The sequence below is a fragment of the Scatophagus argus genome, chromosome 6 (genome assembly GCF_020382885.2).
Source record: "Scatophagus argus isolate fScaArg1 chromosome 6, fScaArg1.pri, whole genome shotgun sequence".
Classification (NCBI taxonomy): Eukaryota; Metazoa; Chordata; class Actinopteri; family Scatophagidae; genus Scatophagus; species Scatophagus argus.
Genome location: NC_058498.1, coordinates 16,395,754 through 16,421,394, shown reverse-complemented (window position 1 = coordinate 16,421,394; position 25,641 = coordinate 16,395,754). Strand labels below are relative to the sequence as shown.

Genomic DNA, 25,641 nt, shown 5'->3' with positions numbered 1-25,641 from the left:
CTCTCTGCTGTAACATGATGCTGGCTGGCATTCCTGACCTCTCCTTCACCTCCCTCATCTTCGACTGTCTTCGCTGACTCTGAACTGCACAGGCTGATCATTTTCTCTGGAAAGCGGGGAATCATGGTGCTGCGTTGTTATTGTGTATCATGTCATTTCATGTAGTTAGTCTCTAGTTTGTCTGTTTTGCTCCTTCAAAGATGCTTAACACCTGGCAATCAAGTTTTCCCAACGCCATTTGAAGAAATGTCTCTCTCATGCCTTTCTTCGCTTTTTATAATGAATACAAACTACAAAAGGTTCCAAAAATAAAATGTACACTGCCAGCCTGTTTTTAGCATATCTGGAATCCTCACAGAGCTGTTCCAAATCTTTATTTCCTAAAAAGCAGACAAACATGAAATAAGACTCTTCCTTTTTGAATCTCATACCTGATACAAACCAATCTTGCACCAAAAAACAATTTCCGATAAAACAGGGCACATCTGTGTTCGAAATCTTGTGATTCTGCATCAAGGTGAAAACAGTAATATCCACAAGTGTTCCTGACCAAAAACTATCCCTGTCTGACACACATGCAGCCAGCACAGTGGCTGGCCTGGGATTACAGCATAATGACATGCTGATGAAATGTACTGGGCCATCCAGCTCTGTCTATGTTATGGTCTGCTGTCCATATTTCAGCTGAGCCTGTTTGTATGGCCTACTTCACTGTCCCACCCTCTAATCCTGTGCCGCTGGGAACTGCCACACTGCCCGGTCCACTTCCCATCTCTCCTCCACTCAGCTTTAATCTCGCCGCAGCCAAGACAGCGAGCGCTGAATTGGGAACGGCTGACTGTCGAAAACAGCCTCAGCTAAAATGTGCTCACATTTGTACCCAACAAATCAGTGGGGCATACAGAAATACTTAAGTGGAACCTTTTTTTATCTTATACAGAACTTAAATTCTCCACATCAATGATAAAAGGAGTAAATAATCTCATTTTGCAATATACGGTCTTAGTAACACACTACGTGTCTGCACAATAACGTGAGAATAGTGAGGTCTGGGATTCTGGCTTAATTATCCAAGAGTGTTAATTACAGGAAGTATTCTGAGGCAATTATAGGAACTCAGGCAACAACGCTGGCACTGAATCTGCTCTCACAGCACACAGACACTAAAAGAGTCTCATCACAGCAGCTAATTGTTGATTAATCTTCAAACATCGATATCACATTCTGCGCTCTGCATCCACAGAAATGGCCGCACGAAACACGCCCAGATAAAAATGTACCCATTCTCCGCTGTTTTTCTCTTTGTGCTGTTTTAATAATGAGGGGGTGTTTGTCTGAAAAGCAGCGCCTGTTTATAGCCATGAGCTGAAGTAGCAGAAGTAGTAGATCCCGTATCTGTGCCATGTCTTCTGAGAGATTAGCTAATGCGACAACTTGTTAACAGAAGTCAAGTGTTTGAAGACAAGGAGAAGAAGGGGTAGGAGAGAAGACGAGCCTGCATGAAGATGCTGACCATATAGAAAAAAAACACCCAAAAAACTAAGGAGTCAACAAAATATGGAAAAATAACACAAAAGAGAAAGGAAATGCCTTCAAAAACATTTATTCAACACAAGAAAGCACAGGACTATGTAATAAAATATATAAATAGAAGCAAAAGGAGGATGACAGATGAAAGCAGAGATGTGAGATGGCTTAGGGAAGGTGATGAGGGATTATACATTTTGACAGAGCCATGGAAGGGAGAGAGCCTTAGAAATGGATTTGTCGAAAGTGAGGCACTTCAGGGGAACATAGACTGCATTCGTGTGTGTCTCTATCTGTGTGTTTGTCTGTGTCTGTATGTGTGTCTGAGTGTGTATGTGTGTGTATATGTGTGTGTGTGTGTGTCTCCTTGGATGGGTGGTTGACAGCCACACTCTCTCATCTTTCTGGCATAAATCTCAACTCAAGAGAGAGATTCCATCAACGAATGTGCTGCTGCCGCTGCTGTCCGTGCTACAACTCTGACTAATAGGAATGCCTAATAAGGGACATGCAAGCTGACAGTAAAAAAAAAACATACCAAATATGTGCAGATAAATTCTGCTAAATTTAAAAAAAAAAAATTCACATATACACACTCAGCTGAGGCTCTGCAGGGAGTTAAAAGCGAACTTTGGCAAATGACACAGGTTGTCAGCTCCTGACGAAGGCTTAGTGAGAGAAAACAGACGGAAGGTGGAGGAAGGAGGAGCAAGAGCAGACTGAGGATGAAGAGAGGGAGGAGATGGTGACTCAGCTGCTCTCCCAAAAGGCCTCCAGGAGGAAAAGAAGGATGTGAGGGATGAAGAGACCCCAAAGAGGAGGGATGTTCATGCTCCTTCAGATCTTCCTAGTCATCTCAAATTTTCAGTCTCAAAAATGAAGAGAGAAACCAAGACAGAAGACACTTAAACAACTCTTCACAACAAATGTCCCCAATGCCAGTGTAGGGGGATGAGTCAGTCAGTGTCCTTGAAAGGGATCACCATGCCACGCCAAACAGGCCTCTTTAACATGTTTCGGCTATGGGTGCAGGGTAATTGGGCCCTGCCTGTGCATTAAACGTGGATCTGTTCAGACATCACACAGGAACTCAGCACGGGATGCGCTGGGATGAAACAGCATGCTGGATAGAGTTAGAAACACACAGTGAACCACACAAGAGAAAAAAAATCCTTGCCCATGCAAACAGACACAACCACAGCTACGTCCTGAGATACAAATTATTCACGGGCTCTTTTGAAACTGTTTACTCCAACACGCAGAAGCTGCCTTCCACACACCGAGACAGTCGAGAGATTCACTGAAAGTGGTTCTGATGAGACGTTTCAACTTGAGACAAAAGCAAGAGGCAGCGGGCGAGTACCAAGGAAATTCTCTGAAAGAGAGCTATGGGTGTACACTGTGGGACAGAGGCAAAGGAAAGCAGGCACGGTTGTCTTTGAAAGAGATGAGGCGGGTTCTGACAGTGTGCTGTCACGCAGAACAGGCCGATCTCTAATTCTGTGATCAATGTTTTTCTAAAAAATAAAAATAAATTAAAAAAGATGAATTTTCATCCCTAATCAATGACAGCCTTGTGAAGATGAGTGGAGCATCAGCCCCATATAACACTGTCTCACTGCCTCTCTATTGGCTCCCATGTTAAATTCATAACGTTCCCCTGGTGTCCAGAAGCATCTTGTCCTCTTCGTCTTATATTGCGGCGAACAGCACAGATCAGGAAGTGCATCTATCAAACTGAGAGAATGCGACAGGAGGACAATGAGCAGACACAGACGTCTCTATGTTCACATGTATGGGCAGAGATATTCGCAGACACGCAGATTCACAGATTGTGATCTATAGTGACAAACATAACCCTATGCTTCTCAGAAGCAGCACGAAACTCGCCCCCACATATAAAAAGGGACCGAGTGCACAGAGCGTTCCCTCTGTTTTACGAGCAGAGTGTAGCCTCTGTAATGCCCCAAACAACAGAAAAGAAACTCGCCACAGATGTGAGTCAGTTCAAAGCAGAAATCCTCAGCAGACTATTTCTGATCAAACACTTCTGACAGGGAAAGCGAATCCGTATGTTCCCAAATAGGGAGAGAGAGAGACGGAGGAAGACGAGAGGAAGAAGGAACCACAGTCTGTTAAGCAAAAGCACATCACATCCATCTGTCACAGCTACATATGGACACATACAGCTGCAGATTGATCAGTTCAAATGATGCAGAAACAAAGAAAGAAAGAGAGTTTTCTTCCAGGCTTTGATACCATTTTCAAACAGCAGGCTGAAAAAAGGCTTTTGCCTTAAAAATACGTTGCCCCTTATCTGGAGCTGCATGACTGAACTGGTAATACTGTTATGTATACTCACTTAAAACAATCGGCAATATCATCTTTAATTTTAGTCAGTTTCCAAAGATGCCAAGTTCAATTTTTTGACCTATTCCACAGTGAAATATCAAGAGTGAAAACACCTCTGTTTCTCATTAAACTAAAAGGTCACCTGAAAATAGCAACCCAGATCAAATTAACATCTCCATAATGAAGTAATGTGTAACACATTTTGTCAGTGGGCAGATGGTCTTAACACCTCCAAGCTACAAACTCAAAAGGCCTAATGAACACAACAGGACGGGTCTGACCTCAGTGTGGCCACATAATTAAGATGTGTTTTAAGGACAAAATCTGAAATGATGATGAGGCTCTTTCTGTGTCTGTCTTTTGTGATCATTTAGCAAGTAGAAGTTTGCTCACAGTGGTTAGGCAGGTATTTTTTTATTTTATTTCTACACCGTGGTCGTTGCACATATTAAAAAAACTAGATTCAATGTGTTCATTAGTGATCTTTAGAGGTGCTGGTAGGTGGATTTTGTTTCTTTAGGATAGAAGCAGGCCAGCTGTTTCCCATGTTTCTAATCTTTGTACCATGCTAAGCTAACCAGCTCCCCATGAAAGAGTGATAGGGATTAGTGATATTTGATATATAGTGATATTTCTGTATTTCCTGTAAAAAGAGGAAGCTGGGGATGGGCTTATCATGGATCTTGCCTGGTGTTTTCAGTAGTCCGTAGAAATAAATGTGACTGACAGAGGGAAGTTTGACAACAAGGAATGCATCACTGAGTTGTTGGGGTGTTTTTTGCCAGATCTGCCCACTAGCTGTACAGCTAACCACGCTAATGGCAGCTTCAGCTGGCGACAAGTAAAAAGCTATCTGTCCTTCAGGAAACTCCATAAGCCCTTGAGGAATGAGGCACAGCAGCTGGGGGACGTCAGAGTGAAAACAAAAAATATTTTCTTCAATTGTTTGGCCAGACAGGTGAACCATCAGCACAACACGTATGTGATCTGTCTTGATTTGAAAGGGAACTTTAATATTTACCATACAAATAAACAAACTGTCTTGAGCTAACTCTCAATACCAGTTAACAAATAAGCATAATGATCAACCAACTACTCCTTTAAATAGTGAGGACAGAGTTTAAGTCCCGCTTCAAGCCTTTCATCTTCAAGAAGTTCCAAAAGTATAAAGCAACACATAAAGCAACAAATGTAGAAAGTAAATCAAGCAAAGACAAACGAAGAGCTCAGCCTCACTGAGCACTCCTCAGCTGTACTGATCTCCACAGGAAAATGATGTGATCAGCTGATTATCTGATTTATGCTCACCAGCTAAAAAGAAGATAAAAGTCGGCTTTAGTTCTGACAGTGAAATCCACAGAGCGGAAAGAGAGTGGTGTTGAGGTTGTGGACTGATACGAAGATGCAAAGAGGTTTGAATCTTTAATCTTCATTCGAACCAACAGCTCACTGGGACATTTAAAACAGGTTCACAAAGTTCAATGACCAATTTCTTAATGAGAGTGAACGAAGAGTGAGGGAAGCAGACAGTATTTAAGAGAGCTCCATAAACAAAAACATAAGGGTAGGTCTCATGTGCACAACTAATCACATTAATCTTAACTAAATGTGTCATCAACATCACGCCACAAACGGCCAGCTGAACGCTTCAGAGCTCATCTGAGTCGAACGCACTGTTTCGCTGTTATGGTCGACAGGACCCATTTGAAGAATGATTAATTAATCTAGTGCTTAATATCCTTACACAGAGTTAAGTGTATGTGATCACAACAACCCTTAAAGTTCTCATTAGAGTCGAGCTAAAGACTGAGGGGACATCATGGTGGAGCAAAAAAAAAAAAATGCTACTTTAGATCGTCAAGCACAGACAAATCAATTAGGAGAGGCTGGTGACATCATGAGTGTGTATGCATGTGTGTGTGTGCAGCTACAGGCATCTGAACTTAATTAAGTATTTCAATCAAATTACAAAATGGTTTCTTTCTAAATGCCACAAAGGCGTGTTATGTTTCAGGGCTGAGGCAAAGAAAAATGGAGCACGATGCACACTGCACACTGCACACTGCATGTCATGTGTTAATCTAATCTTTTTCATAATTACATAATTGAAGAGAACTGATTAAAGAGCTAGCTCATGTGCAGGGCCCATGGAGAGATGGGATGAGAGATGTGTGTAACTTGAGTCAACCCACAGGACACAGCTGGTTCAAAATACAGTAAGTGATGTCTGCCTGGCTCAGCTGCTACAAAGAAAGACTGACATGCCCTCAAGCATCAAGTAATAAAATCTTTGGAATATCAGTGGGTTAATCTGAAGTAAAAGTCATATTCCATTTAACTGGTTTTAGTTTTAAAAATGTTATTTATGGCAAAATGTAAATGCGGGTAACAGTGTGAGAGTTATGAGTGAAACAGATGAAAACATTTTTAAATTATTAATTTTAAGCAACGTCCGGAATGAAGCAAAACATTTCATAAAACAGTCTGGAGAGGGAAACAAACAGCTTTAAAACAACCAGGCACCCTTCAGCGCTCGCTCAGTGTTTACACCAAAGTGCTGAAGAGAAGTAGGGTTATATCTAATTCAGACATGTGGATTTTGCTTGTGCAGCTGCAATGCTTCGACTGAGGACAGTTTTGTTATGGACCAAGTGTTGATGGTTCATGTTGTGTGCTAGTGGAGATAATGCTGGATGCTGCGGGGATCACCTGTGCTGACAGGCTGCCTACACATACTGTATACCGCAATACAGTATACAGTTACCTGCCTACTCTGGCGTACAGGTCATTACATGATCACTGATAGTGATGCCACTGTATGCTGCTGTCTGTATCTCAGACTACGGGGGCATAGTCGTGACATGGCAGGAACCTTCCCTGTAGATTTATAATCTATACAAACAGATACCTGCATACAAATACAGAATCTGTCGGCCAGAATTTGGTATCAGAGGCAGTCTGGGATTCAGTATGTAGCAGTATGTAGGACTGACCAATCAGAGTATAGTGGGCTTTGATCGCTTACATGCAAACAGTCTGTGTGGAGAGCAAAAGAGGGGGAATGTATTGGCCAAAATGTAATCTAATCAAACTAAACAACGCCCGGCAGCACAGAAGAAGAATTATTTTATTTTATGTTTTATTTAATTCATTTAATATTTGCTCAGTAAATTACGATAGTTAATGACTGATTACAAACGATGTATTTAGAATAATTCACGATACATAACTGTTCTCTTTTATGTTGTATAACTGAGATGTATATGTAATGTGATAAAAAAAAATAATTTGCATGATGAAAGTATTTTAGACTGCTGCAGAATTTCATTATCGGGTACAGCAATTTAAGTGTCAAGTATCATGTGTGACATTTAAGTTACTAATTCATGTCCCCTTGCCTCAGAGTCATTTTAGTTCCCACCTTCTTTTGTTTTACGTGGGACACTTATCTAACATGTAGAGTCGTGTGTCTGATGTGAACCCCCAGTGGGAGAAGACAGGGGTTTTTTATTAAGTCTTCTCTTATTTCTGTTAAATGAAGGGAATTATTCATGAGAAATTGCAGCCCTCTTCAGTCAAAATCAGTCATTCAGCTACATGTGTCAGGACTATCAGTGCTATGCTGTATGTGATCTTTGGACTTAAAATCATGCCTGATGCTGGTAAGGATGGCATCTCCTCATGAGAGCACAGATGGGAGCCTTAAACTCTATTTTCTCCAGCAATCTCAGTCAGGATGGTCGATCCATACTGGAAAATACAGTTTTACGGCTGACCAGTCTCAGCACTTAAACATGCCAGCAGAAGCAGAAATACATAAAATCAAATGAGCCAAAGAGTTTGACAAGTATATAAACTCCTCATATTCCTTTATTCCATAACAACAGTAGTTAACAGTGTTGGAGACACTTGATTCACTGTTACACACGGCTTCAAATATCATATCACTCGTGCTAAAGGTTTTAATTGTTGCTCTTTCAGACGGTATGAAAAGACAAAAACCCCCATCTCCTGGGGAGCACAGGCCAAACAAAATGACTTCATGCAAGCGGCAAAAGATGCAGTGAAGCCTCTGAACTCCTCCCAAGCACTGCCTACCTGCCCTCATGAGATTCCACGGCTTCGCTTTCAGTACTTATGTAATGCGACGGCTAACTCTTCACACATCCTTTCATCCAGAGAAGACATAAAATATGCAGCATCCAAAGAGCATAAACTCGTTCTCCCACCCCTCCCTTCACTTCATCTCTGTATCTCATCTGTGCTGCGGTTTTTGGTCTTCCTGAGTCCGGGTGGTGAAGTCACACAGGACCTATGATCTGCTTTAATTTTGTTTAGGGGTAACTTCTACAAACACTGAGAAAGAGTAACTGTGTGTGTGTGTATGTGTGTGTAGGGGGAGAGGGCATCAGAAACGCAAGGAGTAAATTACTAAGCCTGCTGCTTGCGCTGCATATTACCGAAGCACTTGGGCAGTGTGCGTACTCTACCATGCAATTTATATTTAGTAGGTTCTGCAGCTTGTACAACTTCTGTGTAAGCTAGTGTAGTTTTAAATTATAGACAAATATATTTTCCACTGGAATACATTGCGTCACCTTCAAAAAGCTAAAACACATTCAGTGAAGACTCCTCAGCATCAGAGCACCTTTATTACTCTACTGTATTGTACTGGGTTGATGTATGGTCCAGTTGAATTCAAAAACAAAATCACTAGTTGCTCCATTAGAGTTATCTGACGACACTAAAGCGACAAACTGCACTATGTGGTGCACTGACTTATTCATTTGTCTCAAGCCCCAGCCTATTTTCCATAGGTCAAGTGCTTGATTTTGAATAATTCTTGAAGACCTGAAGAACATGCCAGAGTCAAATGTCACTAAGTAACACTGAACATCATTTCGCCTAAAGAATGAGGCTCATTTTAATGTCATGGAGCTGATTGATCTCTAAGGTAGTGACTGCAAATGAGGGATACAAATTTGATAAAAAAGAAATTATGATGACATTAAAAATGCACATATATATCCACATTTCGAATTAACTAAAACGTGTGAACACCACATGTTGTGATTCAGAGCATGTAAGCCATGGATAAATGGTTGAAAATTAGCTTGAAGAAATGGACTTTTGGTGAAACAGTTAGCCAAAAGTAAGGAATAAAAGTGGTTTGGTCAATTCAAGTCAAGACAAAATCCATTTGTTTAGCACTTTAACAACCGCAGTTGTCCAAAGCGTTAAACATGAGCTGTGTGAATTAGGCTGGTTTCCATCAGCTGGTTTAGAGCGAAAAAGCAGAGCTACACAAGGAGTTGTTTCTCCAGATGGTGGCAGTATAGGCTGTTATGCATGGCTGCAACAGACTAAAGCAAGCAAGACGTGAACCAGTAACAAAACCAGTTGTTGACCAACCAACAGTGAACTCTGAGAAAAAGGGAACAAACCAAATGCTGTGGCTATCTACGAGGGAATATGGGTACAATCTGGCTTCAAGTCAATCTTCACAAGTTCAGACGCCTTGCTTCAACTCTTTGAGTGAATACGACCTGGATGACTGAGAATCTTCACAGACATGAAACTAAGGACGTTTTCTCAAATTTCCATTAGAGATGTCACAAGAACCCATGTTTTAATGGTAAGCCGATGCCAAAATTCTGAAAACCTGACTTGTTTCTCTGCAATATACGCCTACAAGTGCTCTAATCTGCTGTTGTTTAACAAGTCATCAAGGTGTATATATCTTGTACCTGAATAAAATTTGACTTTACAATCAATTCAAATGACGAGGCTTCGTTGAAAAGGTACTGGAATTGATCTGACAGACCTGCATCACTTCGTTTCACTAGAAAGGCTGGGAAGCGAGGTCAAGGTAAGGTAACGAGGTCATCCAGCCTCTATCCTCACCACAAAAGTCAAAAAATGAAGCAATCATGTTTGTAAATAAATCATTTGTAAGGCCCAGATGCACTGTAAGCTCTGCATTAAGGTTACGGCCCCATCTGAACATCTATAATGGCATTAGAGTAGTCAGTGAGTGGGAGGACGGCCAGCACACACAGGCCCCTGATCATTCCAGCTGGACATCTTAACCGTGACAGCTGACATGCCAGCGCGCCTGCAGGTGTCTGACAGCCACCCACAGGGGCACTCTCTCCTTTTCCTTCTGCGCTCCTCCACCACTTAATAGCTCTTTTTATTCCTCCTCCCGTTTCTGCATTGTCCTCTTCGTAAGAGCAGCGATGCCTTCACCTTGCTGACAACGGATGCATCTCTGCTTTACTGCCCTCATAAAAAGTCCAGAGTTGAAAACAATGAGAGTGGGCACGGGCAGTGTTAAGCTGAGGTAATGTCACTATTGAGCACGGCTGACAGCTTTATGGGCAACAGGAAGGATCAAAATGAGAAGGTAAGTGTAGGCGTAGTAATGGACAAGACTAACAGGCCTGATTCAACAATGCACTCAGAGGGCCACATAGGCCTGTCAGCAGACATTTCATTACTGACACATAAATCTGCCAAATAGGGAGGCTAAGTGGCACCTCGGGTACCATTAAGTGCTGCTGTATAATTGCATTCACTTCTATGCTGGTTTTCACTTGATTTTGACAGTAACATCTACTGTTTCTCTCAACAGGCGGGCAGGAAGCCGTAAGACCACAATGACATGTGGTCGAAGACAAGAAATATAAAGTTCTGTGCTTAATATAAATGTGAACTTGACAGCAGGAATTTTCTACCGTGTTAGAGGGGAAACGGCGTGCTTATCATTAGCTTAATTCATTATCTCACACACTAACGGCCGCCGTGCTGGCCATCTCAATCAATTTTCAGCTGCTCGAGAGACAAACAGAGGATTGAACAACAAGCCCGAAAATTACTGGACAACCCCCTCCACCGCCTGAGCAAGATCCAGTCCTCACGACGGACATACACCCACATTTTTGTGCAGCTATTCTACGTCACTACCTAACCCTTTGACAGGATACAATTCTTAAATGTTTAATTTGATGGTCAACACAGTGAGCATGGTGAAATGTTTGGGTTTTAATTACAGAAATGTACCAGCAATTAAAAACCAAAAGATGCACATTTCACCAGGTACGTGGATTTTTGCATTTCTGCGGTCGGTTTAACCCTGACCAGCTGTGACATTAATAAAAAAATCTCTGAGAGGGCTAGTGCCCTGTGAACAAATACATTGAAAGTACTGCCTCAGACTCGTGAGTTGAATATTAATGTCCATGGTTTAAGTACTGCCAGGGACCTTTGTTGCATGTCACTCTCCATTACTCATTTCCAGTCATCTCTGCAGGCTACTGTTAACTTTCTAATGAAGGCACAAAAATCCCCATAAAATAGTTCTGGTCACTGTTGTGGCCATTAGCAAACGCACACTAAGCGTATGTTTTTAATTTGCAATTGTCCTAGAAACAGAGAGACAGCTGCGCAATCTAAATTATAATTTGCAGTCGGTTACATGTTTTTGTGTGTGGAAGAGTTGCCGGCAGAGTGGTAAACCACGGTCCCTAACAGACAAAGAACGAGATTAATTAGCTTATTTCTACAACTGCACTAAGAAGTGAGCAGAGCCACAGCAAAGGCAGGAAGAGAGCTGAAAGAGGGCTGAGCAAACACAGGCAGAGGCTCAGATGTGTCACACCGACGACAGGCACTGAGCCTCTCAAGCTGAGATGACTGCAGGGATCGATCAAAGGCTGCCTTCCCCTTTCTAACCCACGTTTAGATCATTAAAACCTAATTGAGAACTGGTAACCAAAGACACACACACACAAACACACGCACACAGTGGCTGTGCTTGTACGGATACACGGGCACCCCATCTCAGGGATGACAATAGAAAAAGCACAGCCAGCGTGAGGGATTATGAGACTTGATGTCCGTCTGAGTTAGAGAGCAAATCGATCAGCCAGGACTGCATCATAACAGAGGCTGAGGGCATGAAGTAGTGTCACCATGATCACGGGGTGAATCTCTCGCTCATTGGGTCATCCTTGTAGATGAATCTTGACAAAAGCAAACTGGATGAAAGGCAGCAAAGGAAAGGAACACAAAAGATAAACGCAACATACATGATCTCTCTCCATATATATGTGGATCAGAATGAGGGTAAAAGTGTCAGGCATCAGATCAAATGGACCACAAAATGAGTGTGTGTGTGTGTGTGTGTGACTGGAAGTTGGCTCACCCAGGACTAGAACTTGCACAGCGTTTCTTCCACATTTGCAAGCCTGGAGGTGCTCTGATCACTGCTGGCCGTCTGCTCTGCTTGGGTCTGTGCAAAATAATGCTGCTCCTCAAGCTTCTCCAGACACCGAGCTTCCTCCACCTTCTCCTCCTCCTCCTCCTCTTCCTCCTCCAGCAGCAGCAGCAGGAGCGGCAGCAACAGCAGCTGGACTGGATTGCCTTCACTAACCTTCCCACCTCTGTGTCGCTTCTCTTCCCGAGCACTGCTGCTGAATTATCTGCCGCCTCCCGAATGAAGTCCCAGACGCTCTCCTCTCCCCACTTTCGTGCTACAAAGGCAGCAGGAGCTCCTCTCCCAGTGGGCTCCCAGCTTTGTGTCTAAAAGAGGCGGTGAGGGCTGCCACCGGCGGCGGGAGGCAGCTCGGACTGATGGCGCTCTCGCTATTGGATTGCATGTGTATGGGAGTCCTGGCATTTGTGTGTGTGTGTGTGTGTGTGTGTGTGTGTATTAGCGTGTATGTGTGTGTTTGAAAGAGGACTCGGCTGCTGTTCATTGGGGCGCATCTGCGCTGCTGCCGCTCGCTCGCTTTTTCTCTCTCGTACTCAGGCTGTTTTGTGCTGCATTCAAGTCCTGTGGGGGGAAAACGAAAGACGAGTCCTCTATTTAAAAATTCAGCTCATTTTAACCTTCAGGTGGTGGGTAAAGCTTACTCACAGTACTCCGTAGGGACAGACTGGATGTGTATTGAATAAGATAGTCTAAAGTAAATATACAAATAAATACAATAGTTCGTGTATCTTTAGACTTGGTAAGAATTAAGAACAATTTACTTGTCAGTCATTGACAGTAAGCCCCGCCCCTGCTTCAGCCAACCAGGTGCTAACATGGTTGGCAAACTCTTCCGAAGGTAGCCAGCCAACTCCTGTTGTCATTTACCAAATTACTCCACAAGTTACTGGTCCGTTTAAACCTGCAGTCACTGAGTTTGGACACCTGTGGGCAGTGCAACAACCTATTAACATAACACAGACACATGTAAAATTATAGATATAAAGTTGATGTTGCAAGTGTTAACAAACTGTTGCCTGTTTATGCATGTAACATACACAGAGCAACATGTCTTCTTCTAGCTCTAGTAACAGATAAATGATTGAAATACTAAGCTGAAATTGTTAGTTAAAAGTCGTGGCCGCTAGTTATCTTAAAGCACTGGATACATGTTTGGTAGTTTCATTTAGTAGCCTATGCAGGATTTATTAGTTGCTGTTTGTAAACACACATTTGCTAGTTGGCCCCTCCTCCCCAGCTCAATGGTCACTGCATGCATGTGGCATTTGTGGGTAACACACATGTCATGGTAGGACAGCAGCAGCAGCTTCCAGCGCTCTGGTATTGTATATGCTCAATCACTGACATGACCTACTGGGTCTCGTTTGTTATTATTCACACCCATGTGTGTCTTGTTTTGACAAGTCAAGAATGTCTGTCGTGAAATGGGCCTATTATCTGTTCATCTCAGTCAAAGTAATAAAATGAAGGATTTCAATCACATAATGGGTTTAAAAAAAACCTCAGATGTTCTTGCAGCGTTAGATACCAGCAATACTTTATTGCAGTGCAAGTGAATCCGTGTTGAACCAATTTTCCCCAAATTGAATTATCAAATTCCCCAGTATATATGTTCCCCACGTGGACTGAGTGATATCAACATTTTATTACATTACATGTACCCACTTATTGGGAGCAATTTGGTGTACAATGTCTTGCTCTAGGAAACAAAATAGGAGCTGGAAAACAAGTCACCCATAGAGCCAATCACACACCCACTATTACTACTACTTCTACTACCAACTGAACAACAGCTGCTGACTGCAGTGATACTGGAGAGAGACAGCCATGCCAGGTGGTTGAGACCATTATGAAGTGTTGATGGGTGGATTGTATTTCACTTTATGGTGAGTGTAGAAAGAAGCCACTGCCTTTTAAATGTCTATGGGAATGATACCAAAACATGTTCTCTGTTTTTTGTTGCATTTCTGAAAATTACCAGTGAAACCCCACTGTGAGAGTTTTATTCGCTATTTGAAATGTATGGATGTTTACCTGACAAATTTCATGTGTTTGTTTTTAACCTTAAGTCTTTTGGGGGGTTTCCAAGGATATTTTTGTGTCCGTGCAACACTGATGCAGAATTATTATGTTTTTTACAAGTTACTGTTAGATAACACAGGAGTAGAAAACATCTATCAGCAAAAAATAAAACAAATAGCAGCACAAAATAACAGTCAACATTTTTACAGTTTGAAGCAGACATGGGTACTTTTCCCATTCCATTCATTCCTAACTAAGGTGAGATGACTCCCATTTTACTTTTTAATAGGCTCAGATGCAGACAAGGAGAGGATAACTTGTTCTCTTCCTTCAGGCATCCTCACACATCTTTTACATTTCACTGCCACTTTTTAACAGAGCATAAATCGGAGCCCGAGGCAGTGTAGGAGTGTCATATCCAGGTGAAGATGGAGGCTGTGCCATGTTTCATCCTGTCTGCAGTCTACAATGCTGCCCTCAATGGAGCTTTCATATGCTGGTTCTTGCCTGTGCTGCTGTCTCTGATCGCAAACAGTGCTACTCTCCATGCTGTGGAATGAAAAATTAAAATGGGGGAAAATACATGGATGAAATTTTATTACACAATCTGATCACTGCCACTGGTTATTGCATTTGAAATTCAAACTGCTGTATCACAATAGCCCATAGTACAGTGACCTTCAAGGTCGTTGTTGTCTCCTTAACCATTTCCTTGGCTGGCTTAAAATAAAAGCTCTGTAGGAGCTGTACAATAATACAGCAGCACAGTAATAATCAGGAAGCCTCCCACTGTGCTTCATACTTGAGGGCAGCAAGCCAGTTCCAGGGGCTTTTCTAGCTGAATATTTTTAAAGGTTTCTGCAGAAGTATTGAGAGGGTGGGTGTTGATAAATAAGATATACATAAAACATGAGCACAATGTATCTGCCTTGTGTGCAGGTCAAAAAGGCTGTACATCAGCTCTAGGACTCCACACTCATTTGTCAAATTGAAAGCACTGCTTACTCTGACTTTGTCTGTGTGGGTGTGAGAGACAGAGGTACCAAAAGAAAAAAAAGCATTTTAACACATTTATGTAAGTAATGGTTCTTACTTTGTGATATTTACTATATTAAGTGGAAATGTTGTCAGCGAACCAAAAAAATCCTGCACACCACTGATCTCTTATACTTACTTTATCTCTAATAAAGTCTGCTAGCAGCTTGGCTAATTTATGCTATAGGCTTATGCTAATAATTGTGAATAGCAAAAAAAAAATGTTTTGTCTATGAACCATTAATACTGAGCCCAAATTTATACTTTTGTATAAAATTATGTTTTAAGCAACATTTTATGTGTGTTAGTGGAAGTAATTTAGAGTAAATTTTACTGCACTTAACCAGTTACAATTATTTATCTATTGATAAATAATTGGTTAGCTTCTTCAGTAACATACTGTGTTAAATGAGCATATGATATCGAATTGAATTGAGTCTAATCAAAATTGTTTCCTGACAGACTTTCTGGTATCAGCGAATATAACATTGTTGTCCAAAGAAACAAGATAATATCTTATCAAGATGAAACAGACGATTTACACCTTACCTCTCATTTGTTCTTCTAAACTTTAACTTTGCACAAAGACAAGTCCACAGCTGTTTGTAGTATAATATTAAATATGATTACAACATTAATCTAGCTGTGTTTGCAGCTGCTGCGTCACCACTTCAGGCCACGTCTACAGTAAATTACAAACACAAAGGCAACTGCAAAAAGTGAGTCATATCAAGTTGAATAGAAATCAGCAGCACAGTAAGCCTGTGTGTCAGCTTTAATAAACATCTTGCAATAACCTTTTAAAATGGGTCTCTAAAAAAAAAACACGCTAACTGCAAAAAGAAACAGCAGACTATTATCAACATTGAGTCAAAGAAATTTAACAGGACATTCACTTAACATCACAGCCTCAAAAATTACCATGAAGCTGTACCAGCACGCCATCACTGTCCACACAGTCAAAAAAGAAACAAAAAAAGCCCCACAGTTAATTAATACAGCATTATCACTCTAAGCTTTGAACCTCTACAACCACACCTCACACTGACTGAAGGCTATTAGCAAAGACTCACCATCTTCTGTCCGTTTCATATCAAACAGCACCCAACCACCCAGACAAACAACAAGCTAATGGCCTTGGACAACTTCAAGACGTTTTGCTCATTAATTTGCACCCACTCACTCAAAGCAAAAATACGCAACTAGGAGGAAATGGCAGATTTTTGTGAATGGGAAATAAAGAGAAGCATAGCAGAAGGATGTAGTAAAGGCTTACTTTACATTTCTCAAAAACTAATTCTACCAGTAAATGAAGGGGTGAGTGGAAACATCAGTCCTGTTTAGTGCAGCTGCTCTAAACCTTTTTGGTTTGTGACCTTTTAAAGTGAAACAATTCTCATAATCCCTTGTCACAGTTTCCAGATGTCTAGCAGTTCATGCAAATCCAAACGTTTCCAGCTCAAATTGTTTCATTTGTAAATGTCCTCATTGTCTGTTTCATTTAAGCATTTTTACAAGCCTGAAGATGTGTTGTTCATTTCACAACAAGAGTCTACAGTCTTGCTGTGAAACCATAGTAGCATCTGGCTGTTTAGCAAGTATAATATTCACAATATTCACCATCTTGGTTTAGTGTGTTAAAGTGCTAGTATTTTCTAATCAGCACTAAACACAAAGTGCAGCTAAAGCTTGTTATTTTTGCAGGTATTTGTGTCATAAATAGTCTTGGACCCAGAGAAATTTTGACCTGATGATGGCACTAGATGAAAGATCAAATTTCATGACAATACACCCAACCAAGACCTTTCAACCAAAACCACAAAACTCAACCCTATGGTAACATGACATGGTAATATCAATAAAGTCATTATGATTCAGCATCTGAGTGCTGTCTGTACGTCTGTACACAATTACATGGCAGTCCATCCAATAGTTGGTGTGATACACCATATAGACAACAGTATCCAGACCCACCTCTTTATGTGGCTGTTTTTCAGGGGTTGGGCTCGGCCTCTGACTTCCAGTGAAGGCAAATCTCAATGTTTCAGCATACCAAGACATTTTGGACAATGCTATGCTTCCAGCTTTGTGGCAACAGTTTGGTGAAGGCCCTTTTCTATTCCAGCATCTATTCCAGCATGACTGGTCCATAAAGACATGGCTGGATGATTTTGGTGTGGAAGAACTTGACTGGCCCACACAGAATCCTGACCTCGACCCCATCAAACACCTTTGGGATGAACTGGAACAGAGATTGTGAGCCAGAGCTTTTGGTTCAACATCAGTGACTGACCTCACAAATGCTCTGCTGCATGAATGGGTAAATATTCCCTCAGAAATACTCCCTAATCTTGTGGAAAGTCTCTCCAGAAGAGTGGAAGCTGTTATAGCTGCAAAGCTGTCGACGTATTTAGAATGTGATGTCATTAAAGTCCCTGTTGGTGTGATGTCAGGTTACTTTTGTCTGTGTAGTGTATTTCAGACTGAACTGAGATGGGACTGACCAATGTAACTAACAACACAGCAGCCAAAAACAGAGATTAGAATGAGGAGGGAGTCATATTCTCACTCAGTGGGTAACAACACACATTACCTGTGTTACTTATCATGGACAGCACATTAAACAATAATAAGAAAGTTTATTTGTATAACAGTTTTCAAAATGTTATAAGGGACTTGTTGTGGACACACCACAAACAATCTAAATAAAGATTCAGGAGTGAAGTAAGATATTCTGAAACATAAGACAGTAAATCTACAAGCATGACACATCACATTTTGGTGCATTCATGTCTATCATACCAGCTTTACATACACACCAGTGTGTGTGTTCAGGAGTGTGTCCTGCAGCCTTACAGAGAGTGCCGTGCTGAGCCCATCTGGCCTTTGGCTGCTACTGGACTGGTCAAACAGACGGACGAGACCCCAGTGCAGCTGTGAGAAGAGCAACCGCACCACTTACAGAAGCACTGTGTGTGTGTGTGTGTGCGCGTGTGTGTGTGCGTGTGTGTGAGTATGCATGCAAGCTCGCTGTTAGACATTTACTGCAGCTTTCCAAAAGGCTGCGTGAGTAATCATTGCTGCTCATCTCATCTTCCCTCTTTGTACTCGAAGGTGGCACATGTACTTCACAAACAGTGCAGACATATTCAGGCAGCAAGTACATTCATCACACCACAAGCATGAATGCACACACACAGACACACACACACGCACAAGGAGGCACAAAAGGCATCTGCCTTAGCTGGTGTTGGGAGCCGCTGATTTCTCCTCTGTGCTATCTGCTGTGCGATTACGTGGTGAGGACAGAAAAGAAGTGACAATGATGCATGTGTAACATATTATGCAGGATTCACCAGAATATAAGTCAAAGCTGAGACATAAAAGAAATGTTATGTACAAGCTAGAAACTGCTGCAATCAAATGTAGTGGCTACAAACAAATGTTGTAAAAAAAACATGACGGCTTCTGCTACTGCTAAAAGAGTCTGAGAGACCATGCCACTGCAATGTCTTCTCAATTACACGGCTCTCTATAGGTGAGGTGTGTGAACAGGTTTGTTTTTCTTTTTTCCTCTTAATATGATGTGATGACTTGAAGTGAGGATTTCCATGCAGTAGCCAGCCAGAGGCAGGATGAGTTATCTGCTGGTGCCTCAGTGTTTGCGTGACATATTATCATGTGTGCGTGTAGGCTGGACAGTCCCACACCCGCAGGCACGGACAAAGGTTTGATGACTCACCAGAGGTCCGCCGAAGCAGGAAGAAAAACAAAGTGATATAGAGAAGGAATGGGACTGGATTAATGGTGACTCTAAGATGTGGAGAGGAGAGAAGAATGGAAGAGAGGAAGATGAGAGAGGATGGAGTCTACAGGGAGCCAAAGAACCCAAAGGGAGAGGAGAGATGTGTGAGCAGAGAGTAGAAGGAGGAGGAGGAGGAGACATATGCTTCCCCTGAAGGCTGTACTTTGGGGAATGAGGGAAGGATGAAGTAAATAAAGAAGGGAGAGACCAAAAGGGGAGGCTAAGCAACACCCATGGGGGCTCTGAAGGAAGGAGCAAGGAGGAAGCGAGGAGACAGCTTGGAGGAGCTCTGGAGACCAAAGACGCTCGCACAGACACACACATTTTCATTTGGATGTGGGCAGGAGACCATATTTGCTCAAGGAAATACAGAGACAAATGAAGGACTGTGTATGTGCACAATTACACACTTTCTTTTCTTACAACAGTGTTTACATAAACAGGAACCAGAGACTGCTGTGGCTGTGGGCCTTGAGTAGTCTCTGACTTCTAGCTTTATGTCACACTGCTCTGCAAATCACTGCAGCCAGAGCCAGAGGTTATGTAGTTTTACTGTTTCCGCTGGGATTAGCTTGATGATTAAACATACTAGCAGAGACATACATACTTTCTGTGCTGCAGAGTCTGAACTTCATCTCAAAAGGCACCCTGCAGAGTTTTGTCCTCAAGTCTAGCGTTCTATTGTGAAGAAGGGTTTTGATGAGTGGATCTCTGAGGGAGGAAGTGCATTTCAGCAGCTGGTATTTGTGATTTACAAGAAGAAGAAGGAAGAACAGAACCATTAAAAAAATGATTTTGCAAAGTTATAATGAGAAAGTAAATTCATTCAAGGTGCTATTGTGACAACTGCTTACTAGCTGGGCACAACCACACACAACCACACACACACACACACACACACACACACACACAGTCATAACAATAAACATTACCTGTCTAATCCTAACCCTAACCCTATCATTATGTACTCACACCAATCTCGAATTATGTGTAACATGGGGATTGGTAACAGTGTTCGGGTTCTGTTTTGTTATTGTTGCCAACAGGAGGTAGGCCCACACAAGCCTCTGCCAGCCAGCCTTCACTTTCAAACGCACACTTTATGTTAGAGAATGAAATTGCCTGAGTAACAGTAGAAACTAACAAGCTGACAATTACTCTGCTAAGAACTGTTGTGAAGCAATCCCTTCCTCATCTGTAAGAGAGGGAGAAGGTATAGTTTCTGGTCGGTACATGTAGGTTTCAGAGGAGTACTGGCGATAAACATATGGCAGCAGAAAGATACCAACTTAATTTGGCGAAGTCAAACTGCTGAAGCCTAATATTAGCTTCAGCTGAACCTTTGAAGGCATTTCTGCACAGACTGAGATCTACACAATGAAATCAGTGGCTGACACCTACATTAAACAGATGAGGTTTTTGTAATGAAAACATTCAAACAATGCAATCAGTACCAACAATTCACTTTTGTGTACAATAAAAGCAGAGTTAGAAAAAAGTAGTAGAAAAAAAGCCTGCACTTTATGAATAAAAACTTCACTTCTGAAGAACATTAAGTTCCATGTGATTAAAATGAATGGATCAGTTTGGCTCCCAGGCTGTTTCCATTTAAGCCTTTATTTAAGTTCTGCTTGTGATTGAAAACACGATCAGTGCAAAGTTAAATTGAGTATCTTAATAACTAAGATAAAGCAGAACAATACAGGCTAAAAAAAACAGAGCTGCCAGATATTAAAGATATAATATGCAACGCTCTGACTTTAAAATGTCTAAACAATGACTCTTTCTTATATTTTACTGAGTTGTGTACTTAACATGGTCCCAAATGTTTCTTGCAATGTTCAAACCTAAAGAAATATGTAGTAGTAGTATTATTCAAGATAGCGGTGCTTTTCATTTGGTCACCTGTCGCTGTAACTGCTAGCAGAGCCGAGGAGTGAGGAGGAAAGTCAACCGACGTGGCTGAACGCAACGTGAATCAAACAGCATCACCTCGTCAGTGAGCAATTCCTGAGTCACTTCAGATGGATTTTCATCAGGTGTGGTGGTTGTTCAACACTGAAGACAATTATCACGATCCCACACTATCTCTCTATGTCATCACGCTAAATATTTGTTTTCACTGTTTTGAATGAGACCTCCTGAGGTCTGTTTAAAGCAATGTCGTGCAGAAAAACTCTATGAAACAATATTTACTGTTTATCCTCATATGAAACTTCCGGCCGCACTGAACACATGCAAAAGCTGAGGCAGCTTTTCCAGGGCTCTATTTTATTGGAGATGGGCAAATATGAATAGCAAAAACTCAAGTGGAAGCAAATCTATTTTAGTATTAACTTCAGTGAAACACTGAGAGAGCGTCTGTCTAACCCACTTTCGTTCTATCAGATTTTCTGTCCATCAGATCACTTGTCACAGCTACAGTCAGGCCTGCAAGGATGAAAAATAATAACGTCCTTCAAGGATGAAATCTGACCTGCACGCACATTTTTTTAATCAGCACACACACACACAAAAGTGAAAAAGAAAAAAAACTGACTGCAAACTGCATGTTTCTGGGTCAATGTCAATCCTGTTAGAGTGAGAGGTTGGCTCTGCACTTGAGAGACGGTCCAAGCCTTTAGTGTTGAGGGTCAGTGCCTCCCAAAAGGGATGTGGAATATCTCCCCAACTCTGCACACATCACTGCGTCGCATGAATAACCCCAGCAGCTTCCTGCCAATGTCAGGGACACACAGGGCATAAAGAACACCCACAGCGACAGCAGGGCGAGGAACCAAGAGAGACACAAGGACACATTTGTGACAGATCTCTGATTAAACACAGACATATAAATATAGCATTTCATTTTTTTCTGCATAAGTGCATAAGTCTGTGTAGCTGACAGCAGGACGGTGAGCTGAGCTCCACAGATCCAGAGCCATACAGGCAGCTTCAATGAAATGCTTAATAATTGATTGTTGCCTGGCAATAAGAAAGTAGCAGGTGTGCGTGAATGCAGTTCACAGTATATGACTTTGGCTCTGGCAGTGTATGAACTCGTTAATTAAGCAAAGGCTTCAGGATGAGAACAAACCCTGTAGATGAGAATAAATTCTCCTGCTAGGTTAGCTAATTAAATCACAGCAATTATTTATAACACAGTCATAAAGTTAAATTAATGTTTACCTTTAAACCAAATGTATGCATGCAGAGGGAACAGGGGAATAGACGATGGTGTCAGAGAAATGAGGGAGACACTGAGCTGAACATTTGTTATCATAGTAAAGAGAAAAAAATGACCAATAAAAGGCTGCACTGTTGTGGATGAGAAAAACCTAAATGAAATAAATAGTGCACAAAACATGTCCACGGCTCAGGGATAATACACAGCAGCTGAGATTATCCATCATATAAAGCTTTTAGCCCCGAATGAGCTGAGGCAGCAAACGGAGGTGCAGGTGAAAATCAGTCACGGATTCGTGCCTCAATAAAGCTGAGGTTGGCAGAAATGAAGTGAGTGAGACGAGCGGCCGCAAAGGAGGAGGAATAAGCAACAAGCAGTGAGCTGCAGGAATGTTAAGATCATGGATGCAACAGAATAGCCAGTCAGAGTAAAGAGCAAACTAAATTATATTTAATCATACAATGTCACTGACATGTCAAAAACTATTTGTCCAGTGCTTTAACAGACTGGTAGCTTCAGGTCATCATCATCCTTGTTTCTCTCTCTCTCTCTCTCTCTCTCTCTCACACACACACACACACACACACATACACACCACATGTCTGAGCAGACAGCCTTGGCATTTATGTGTATTAAAAATGGCTCAGATTATCGCACAGCTAGGAAAGACTGTAAACAAGATAAAATACTTTACCATCTGTTTTATCTTCCCAACAATGCGCTGCTGGATGTTTATTCCTAAGCTACATGAGATCATGGATCATATTAAATCAAAAGGATGAAGAATCAAAAGTTTATTTTAATTTCACAAAGATCTGGAGCGCTTGGATCTCCGAAGCACAGCTGCAGAGGGAGAAGGCGGCCTGTCGTTTATACACAGGGGACAGGACAACAAATTGCTTATAGGTTTAAATGAAGGGGAGTCACTGGGAGTCGTCTTTAATTGCTTCTTCCTTTATTTGACATGCACATTTTGCAGCTTATGCATGATACAACTGTTATTTTGCCTGCGGCAACACAAGCTCCTACCATTATTAAAGCAACAAGCTTGACATTGTGGTAAATGGGACTTTTGGCAGTGCAGTCTTGCTGCTGTCTGCAGTGACTGAATGATAAAAAATTAAATAAAAAGTAATTTTCCTGTTGTACTTCCTGTATTGCTCCTATACATCCATACATCATGACCTCACACTTTATTCACCATCGACTGAGATTTACGCTCCACCTCTTCGGTTAAAAACACACACGCCAAGCAAATCTGTTATGGACAAGTCTTCAACTGGTTATTGTCAAATCTGCCTGCCCTAACAAACATTTTTCTATTTTTTTCTTCGATTTGTATCCTATGGATCTTGACTCAGTCTACCGTTTGTCTTATGCGTGTTTATATCATTTGCTGACATAGTTACTGTGAGTGATAACATCATATGCAGAAGAGAAGTCTCATTGCTCATCTGGGCCCTGCAAGGGGTCCCATGTTGATGTCTGTTTGTGGGCCTGGGTGCCACTGGGCCAGTAAATGAGGAATGTGAAGTTCAGCCAAGCGCTGCTGCCCACAACATCATGGAAGAGCGAGTCTGGGCACTGAGCCAGGACTCAAACAAAACGCCTGCTCGTCACAGCCAACCTGTGTATGCACTGTGGCTGCAGGCTAAAGCTGGGCTTCCTGTCATCCCTGTACGAACAAGGATGTGAATAGACGTGTGTGTATATGGACTGTAATCTGTTGTGCATTTAAGCCAACAGAAGAGGGAGGGAGATATTGATTACTTTTTAGCTCATTTTTGGATTTAGGTGTTCTTTAAGTGTGTGTATGACTGTGTGTGTGCGTGTGAGTGTGTTCAGAGGGAGCCATCTGTTCCAGCCCATAGATTTAATGTATTATCTACTCTTACTGTCACCACCAGATTCTTACAAAGTTAAATTATGTGCAGCCATGCCGGTAAAACTAACCAAATTAAATTTAAAAGGCTGAACTGAGGGTGTATGTAGACGTTTGCCAGTCACTGAGTGACTCGTCCAGGATACAATTCTCAGATAAACCTGCATTGCTTACAAGTACAAACTCAAAGTCTTTCAGAGAGAGACAGACAAACAGCCCATATTTACTCACCGGGTAGGAGCCTTTGTCACCATCTCATCACATGTAATGACAGAACTGTCTGTAGCTGTCACCCAGAGAAACACACTGGCTTTGATTAATCCACCTCTTTCCCTTTCTGTTCTCCTAATTCGATCTCAGGTCCACTATGTTTCTTTTTTTTTTATATTCAGTCTTAACAAATGGACAGTCCTGTCCACAGAGAGGGAGACAGAGGGAAGCTGCAGGACTCACGGAAAACAAAAATCATGTTAGGGTCAGCTATTGATGAATCCCCAAAGACAGCGAGCAGGCCCAGACTGCAGAGAGATGGGCAAGGACAGAGACATCAGGAGGGAGGGACAGGGAGAGAAACAAGATGGGGGGAAAAAACTCAATTCACTGTGTAAGGCTGGCCGACTCGAAAAGTGAGCACAGCTGAGGAACGGTGTGGAAAATGTGATCACAGTTTCAATTTGAAGCTGTCAGGAGTAAATAAGGAGTACGTGGCTAGAAGGCATAGAGGGCAGGATTACTGAGCCCCGCTCTGCTGCAGTTCATTTCCACCTTTAGTACAAAAAACCCAAAGAAAGAGAGAGAGAGAGAGAGAGAGAGAGAGAGAGAGAGAGAGAGAGAGAGAGAGAGAGAGAGAGAGAGAGAGAACTTTAAACTGCTTAATGCCAGCAGGAGGACGGATAAGCCGACAAAAATATATGGATTCGGTGTTTAAAGTTCTAAATGCATCATGATGAAAACATATGAGTATTAAGAAAACATCTTTTCAAGCCTGTGCATCAGTGTTTCCTTATTCAGGGACTCAGCTGCAGATGTGATGTGATGTCACTCTCCACAACCTCTTAGCCAAGACAAAAATAACTTGGAAGTCGGATGTAAAATATGCAGCCTGTGGAACGTGTCAGAGGGGATTATGGTGGCTTGGTCATAGAGATATTGAGCGGTAAGTTAGAAATCGTCAGAGTTGCTTGGGTAAAGAAAAAAAAAAAAAGTTGGGGAGAAAACTTGTTTTTTCCCCCACATATTAGGGCTTTCCTCTCTGCATTTTTGTGGCTCATGTTTGAATCAGTGAGGTCAAGCGTGATATATAAATGCACATTCAAAATCGGACATTAATGTAGAGTGTGCACACCGCTGGAGGCAACAATTGCTCATAAAAACTCCCCTGAGCTTTCCATCACATCTATTTAAGCATATTGAGAAAAACATGCCGTATCAAAACAAAAGCTAGCAGAAACAGTTTCCAAACTACATTACAGCAAATCATCATCCCGTGAGTATCTTCAGCTTCTGGCCATATTTTCCTCACATGTGCAATGACAAGAAGAGCTTTTTATTTCCTGTTTGTCATGAAACGTTTTAGC

The 25,641-nt window shown here is 41.8% G+C and overlaps 1 protein-coding gene across 1 annotated transcript in view; it reads right to left on the bottom strand.

Moving 5' to 3' along the window:
* Nucleotides 1-12,870, bottom strand: part of lingo3a (leucine rich repeat and Ig domain containing 3a) — a 31,195-nt gene extending 18,325 nt beyond the window's left edge. Inside the window, exon 1 of the mRNA XM_046392382.1 lies at nt 12,086-12,870. The gene's annotated coding sequence lies outside the window, so the exon portion shown is untranslated. The remainder of the gene's footprint in view (nt 1-12,085) is intronic.
* Nucleotides 12,871-25,641: the final 12,771 nt, after the last annotated feature.